This window comes from Nuphar pumila, chromosome 7, assembly GCF_984573655.1.
Source record: "Nuphar pumila chromosome 7, dmNupPumi1.hap1.1, whole genome shotgun sequence".
Classification (NCBI taxonomy): domain Eukaryota; kingdom Viridiplantae; phylum Streptophyta; class Magnoliopsida; order Nymphaeales; family Nymphaeaceae; genus Nuphar; species Nuphar pumila.
Genome location: NC_143255.1, coordinates 116024304 through 116030917, shown reverse-complemented (window position 1 = coordinate 116030917; position 6614 = coordinate 116024304). Strand labels below are relative to the sequence as shown.

At 39.8% G+C, this 6614-nt stretch overlaps 1 pseudogene across 1 annotated transcript; it reads right to left on the bottom strand.

Annotated features, from left to right (window-relative positions):
* Positions 1-345: 345 nt before the first annotated feature.
* On the bottom strand, positions 346-1966 carry LOC149833070 (E3 ubiquitin-protein ligase PUB23 pseudogene; annotated as a pseudogene). Its single transcript, XR_016433146.1, has one exon. The product of XR_016433146.1 is annotated as an E3 ubiquitin-protein ligase PUB23 pseudogene (transcript).
* Between the last annotated feature and the right edge of the window lie 4648 nt (positions 1967-6614).

Here is a 6614-nt window from a genome sequence, read left to right as displayed (position 1 = left end):
CTCTCTGACACACACACACACACACACACACACACACACACACACACACACACACACACAACTTCAAATCAATCTGGGCCAAATTCTACCCCTCCTAATATATATTTCAAAAACTTAGATATGACTTGGGCGGACCCCTACCAGAACAACTGTCACCCCATTTGGTAGAGGGATTCGATCCTGGGCCTTCAGCTTGACACAGCACCCCGCTTACCACATGGGATACCACCTCGGTGGTGACCTAACCAAACTGCCAAGATCGAAAAACTTTCATAAATCTAAGCCTAACAACAACCACAACAATACTACTACTACTAATAATAAGAAGATGCGGATCCAAAGGAATTGAAGAAAACAAAATTTTCGTTTGTTTTCTCTTCTTTTTTGTTATTGGATAAGAGTTGGTACTTTACAATTGGGTTTATGTACATTTTGTCATAGAACAGTCATCAGGGTACTTTAGGTCAGCCATGCACATTGCAAACAACTGCAAGTCTAAAACATTCTAAAAGAATTAATTTACAAGAACACTTTGAGGTGCAATTACCACTATATTTCAAATCCTATCAATCTCAAACAATAACAATCCAATTGCATCAACAAAATGGCAGAAAAAGGGAAAGGGTGCCAATTCAACATCAACTCCTCTCACCAACTGCTTTGAGGACGGATGACAATCCATGCAAAGGAACACAAGGAGATTCCTTCCAAGACCTCCAATGCAAACTCAGTATCTCCTGGGTCTTCTGCTTTATCTTCAAATCGCATTCCACTTGTAGCACCATACATAGCTTTATGACAGCACCCACATCCACCATTTCCTGGATCAAATCAGCAGATGGTGAGTACTTGGAGACCAGAAGCAGCACTTTCACAGCCTTCTCATTTGCAGCGTGAGAAACCCTAAAGATCATCCTTGACACAACTGCAATGCTGGCAGGATGAGCTACAAATGCTGCCCTTCCCTCTGCTGTACCACATAACAATTCCAGCACACTTAACATGATCTCACACTTCCTTCTCTCACTATTCTCTGCCAGAAACTCTACAATCACAGGCACCACACCAGCTTCTAGTGCCTTTAGCCTGTTCTTTCCCCATGGGCAGACCTCCATGAGTATCGCGAGCGCGGCCATGGTTGTCTGATTTGAGTTCCGATCCTTCAATATTTCAACAATCCCATCAAAAAGATCTGTTCTTAGATCCATGAAGAAGTTTTGATGAACCACCTTGAATATGGATCTCAAGACAGTGACAGAGTGAACCCTAGCTTGGTAACTCCCCCTCTGCAACACCCATGATAGGCATGTTAGCAGCCCCATACTGGCAAGTCTGGTGGCTTTTTCTGTAGACATACGAAGGAGAGGAAGGATACTCAATGCTTCTTCCCCAGCAATTTCACTTTCAAATTGGCTTATGATCCCTTGGGAGTAATTCTCCATCACAAGAGAGGCCACCACCTGAGCTAAACCTGATTCCTCCATCAACCTCCTATTGGATTCATTCTCCTTCAGTAGAGATTTGATCTGTCTGAGAGATTTCAACTGAGAAGCCGAGGATTTCACCGCGTCGATGAGCTTCCTAGCGTTCTGGGCATCGATCGTAGGGATTGGCTCCTGCGGGGTATCGGTGCGGCCCACCGAGGGGTTGGCGGCACGCCATGACTCGATTAGGCGGAGGAGGGTGGAGTTGGGGGTGAGAGAATGGTCTGTGAGGACTTGCTTGGTCACAGGACAAGTTTTCTTCTTGTAATCGAACAGCCATTTCTGTATGCTCTCCCTGTCGTATGTCATGCCCGTGCAAACTATGACAGGGTCTTTCATTATTTGCAGAGAAATGGGGCAGATGAAGAAGGGAGGAATCTCAGGGCCTTCCATTGGAGATGGAACGTAGCTATATATTGAATAACTCTCTGGGAAACAACAAATGGAGTGTGTTTTTTCTTTGGATTCGCTTGAGAAGTTTGTTGGGGTTGAGAGAGAGAGAGAGAGAGAGAGAGAGAGAGAGAGAGAGAGAGAGAGAGAGAGAGAGAGAGAGAGAGAGAGAGAGGCTGTTGGAATCAGAAAGAAAGGTTGATGGTGATAGAGATTGAAGATGGTAAAAGTCTGAAGAGAGGATTCATTTAATTTTTGGGAGTTTTGGAATCACAATCGTCTCGTGAGCGTTATGGATGAGAAGAAGTTGGTGCTATAAAAGGGAAAGAATGAGGTGTAGATCATTTTATTCCCTCTCTCTCTCTCAGGCGTTTACCAGGCTTTAGTTTTGACCGTTGGACGTCGCCGACTTTTGAAATTTCCAACGGCTTAAGGGTTTCAACTAAGGCTTGGCTTCTGTCCTCGGCTATCATTAGCTTAACGATTAATATCGGTTTATATGTAATACCTGAATCAAGCCCGTAAATATTTAGTGCTAATGGAGGTAATAAATATCCCCGCATCTGAAACAAGAGCGGATTTTTGCTGCAAGTTCCCTCAAAATTACATGGACCATAATGTATAAAAAAGTGACAGCTCAAAAAAACATGTTCTTACATCAGGAAAATGTGATCCAATGTCCAATTCTTAGCAAACAAACCATGTTGAATACATTGGGTTGTGTCAATAAAGCTTGCTTGATATCTAGTTGAATAACATTGCCAGAGTTTTAAAATCTTTTCTCTTTCCATGGTATCATTAATATGGTTTTTAAAGATAAACATTCCAACTATAACTTTTTTACTTAGGAAAACATAAATTTTCAATTGATTTACCTAAACGAGAAATTCTCGAGAGCAAGACTTGAGATCACCGGTCTGGCGTTGACCAGGCCTAGACATGTTATGCCTTGGCTTAGTTAAGCCAAGAAGCCGAGCCGATCTTAGCCCATCCATATGGAAGCCAGACCCTTAAATCACTTTCCCTTGTTTCAATTTAAGTACTATAAATTTTGCCTTGGTCAACATTGTCATCAATCATCAGGTTGCCCCCTCTTTTAGTCTTTTTCAGTTTAATTAAATTTCATAAAGGAAACGGGCTGGACAAGGCTAAAACTAAGTCAACAGAGCCTACAGATTATAACTGCTGACGTGAATTAATCTTAAGTCAAACCAAACATTGATGCCACGTGGCATCCAGGCAAGCATGCGTGCTTGCTTGTTGCCTACGTGGCAATGCACATCTTCCCCTTTTCCCATAAATACAGCTACTCATTTTTCTTTTTCTTCTGCATTAAGAAAAAATAAAACCGTTGAAAGAATTTTTCTTTCACAAAACCAGAATGGTTTTCTGGAGATAGATGGGAAAAAACGATTGGTACGAATCTTTTTCTCTTTTGGGGGATTAGGCGATTACAGACAGATAGGGATGACAGTGAAGTGGGGTCCCACTCTGCCTTTCCCGTTTGAACCAGAGATGGAGGACATGAAATGAGGATGGAGGCAGGGATGAAAGTTAAAATCAAAACTAGTGTGGGGATGGACTTACACTTTTCCCTGCTCCCATTTCGTCTCCGTCTTCAATCCCCGGCTTGCCCCGCCGTGTCCCCGATCTTTCTTTAGGGATGACAGTTGGCCGAGGGGAGACGGGACTCCGCCTCATTCCGTTTAGACCAAAGATGGAAGACATGAAATGGGGATGGAGGTTAAAATCAAAACCAGTTCAAGAATGTAGGGCAGGATTTTGATATGGGGCAGGGGTGGAGATCTTATCCCCCACTACCGCCCCGGTCCACTGCCATCCCTACAGACAGCATATTGGCCAAGATCCCATTGGTAAAAGCAATGTTGTTAAAATCAGTTCTCTAGGTGAATCATTTTTTTAAGAAAAAATAGAATTGATCTTGAATCGTATTCTTTTTACCATCAGATGACATGTGTCACTAAAAAAAATAAAAAATGTTAAACTTGCTAAAATATATTAAAAATAAATTGAATCAGCCTTTTTAAACTGTCTTTGGGCTGATTCGATCAGAATCAACCAATTTTGACAACATTGGGTAAAACCCTTCACTTTCCCGTCCTATATGGGACTACACACAGCTTGGATATTGCTGAAAGGGACATCTTCTGTCAGTTTTGAAACTATAGTCATTCTATATACAAAATGCTATAATATTAATACTAAGCATATTTGAAAATAAATAAAAAACTTTTTAAAATAATTTAAAATGGTAAATAAAGAATTACCAAACTCGAAGAAGAATTTTCAAATGCAAAGAACAGCTATAACTTTGACAAATTTTTCTTGCAGATGAGGATTAATTAAAGTTGTATTAACTGATTCTTTAAATCATTTTGAAGTCTTCCAGTTTTTTTTTAGGCTTGCTAAAGAGGGTTGCAAAGCATAGTCACAAATGGCATTTTTGGGAAAATATCATCGAGGGAAAATCATGAGAAAATATCAGTATGCATAAAATATAAAATATTTAAAATAAAAATGAAAACATAAATAATATAGAAAGATAGGCAAACAGTGCTTTTATCACAATAATATTGAGCTAAAAATATGATATCTTTCAAAACCAGGTGATGGAAAATATCATGTCTTTCTAGCATAAAATTGTTTTCTAAAATATCACAATATTTTCAAAAGATTCAGTGATATTTGTTTTTTTAAAGGCAAGTTGGGGTTAAGCATACCCCTACTAGATATCTCTTAAGCTCCCATGTGGCAGATTGATTCGAACCTGGGCCTTCAGCTTGGTGACTGCCTAAATAAACAGAAAAAATGTGCACTTCGAACTGTCTAATCAAATGATTATAAAAACTTACAAATATGATCTACATGGTTTGCTCAACAATACGTTTTGAATCACATGGTTAGGATGTATAAGAAGGGCTTTCCAAGGATTGAAAAATCAATAGCCGATGCACTAAAAATATGATTTTACTTTGAAAAAACACTTCAAGGTATGATTTGGAGTAAACAAATCTATCTTGTCAGGGTCACATTGCGTGAGGAATCGTTTACCTAAATGCACATTAGGAGCAGGCTTCAACAAAGGCACCCCTCTCTCTCTCTCAATGTTAATCCAAAAGATCACGTGCATGTAACGATGTCACGTGAAGCCCTTAAAAAGGCCAGGGAGGTATTGCTACTATTTAGGTAATATTTACCTGTAGGTGCCTAACATATGAAAAATTTACATTTCCATCCAATTTTCAAATAATTTTAAATAAAACCCTAACTTTATAAGAAATTACATATGATGGATCGACTACTTTTATACCAAACCATAATTGCATTGTTACTCAATACACCCTAACAAATCGTGTATCAAGCATACTAATACCCATAGTGACAAATATTGTGAGATTTACGACTATAAAAGTTAAAAACAATAATTTTTTTGCGAGATTTACAAAATATCGCAAGATTAACATTTGTGACAAAATCTCGCAAGATATAGCACCATATCTTTTGAATTTTCATTTTTTTTGCTTCAAATTTTCACCCATTTTTTGTTTGCTTTTTAATTTGCCCAGTCTACAAAAAGGGGTTTTCTATAGAGAAGGAGGTTGTGGGCATCACCTTCCTCTCCATGTACAATAATGAGGAGAGAGAGAGAGAGAGAGAGAGAGAGAGAGAGAGAGAGAGAGAGAGAGAGCACTGAGAACTCGGGTCCAAGTTAGGGTGGGCATTGCCACCTTGACCCAACATTTCACAGGGTCCATTAGGAGGGATAGGGTGGGCATGTGCCCACCCTGGGCTGTAATGTGGCTCCGTCCCTGGTCCTAGAGATCCTCGGTTCAAGGATATTTGGTTTGAGATCCCTCAGATATCATATTTACATCCACGAGGGCAAGCAGTCAAACTCCTTACTACTTAATAAAACTCAGAACAGTGAACAATATATAAAGAGGATTGAGGTCCTCCAATGATGAAAAGTAATTCTATCCATAAGAGATTTTGGATAGATGGAAGTTCTATCCAAATGAGGATTTTGCCATCTCTCCATGCATGATTTACGGTAAGGATCCGGATCCTGTAGGAGCCGACTTAATCTTGCCCAACAGCAGTAGGAGTCGAACCTAGGATGGAGGGGTTGGCACGCGGTTAGGGAACGACACTTTGACATACCAATGAATTGAAGAAACAAACAAGAAAAAAGCAAAAAAAAAAAAAAAAAGACAAGCAAACACGAAAACAAGGATTTTACGTGGTTCGGCAAAAACTGCTTATAAACACGACTGCATTGTGCTTTTTCTTTTTATTGATTGGGATTCAAAATACAGTGGATGATACCTCCTTATTTAAGCTTTACAATGAGTATTAGTTGGATTCACGAAAATTGTGGATTTATATTCAGGTAGGATGCATGCTCCACACTCCCCCAACAAGCACATTCACCTCCGGCCCTCTACCCAGAACATGTGTAATTTAGGGCGCATTTGATTGCGTCGGATATTAGATCGGAGACAATTTGAGATTCAAATCCAAGGATTTTTTTGCCACCTCCCCTCCAAAAAAGGAAAAAGGAATTTGGGGCAGAAGATCTTATAATTTGAGGTTTTGAGGTCTTCCTATATGAGATCTCTTGTTTGCATGACTGGAGGAACTTTGGCGATCCCAAGCCAAATCCAACCTCGAAGATGAAATGAGGGGCACTCAAATAGCACCAAGTAATTTCTTTATGTC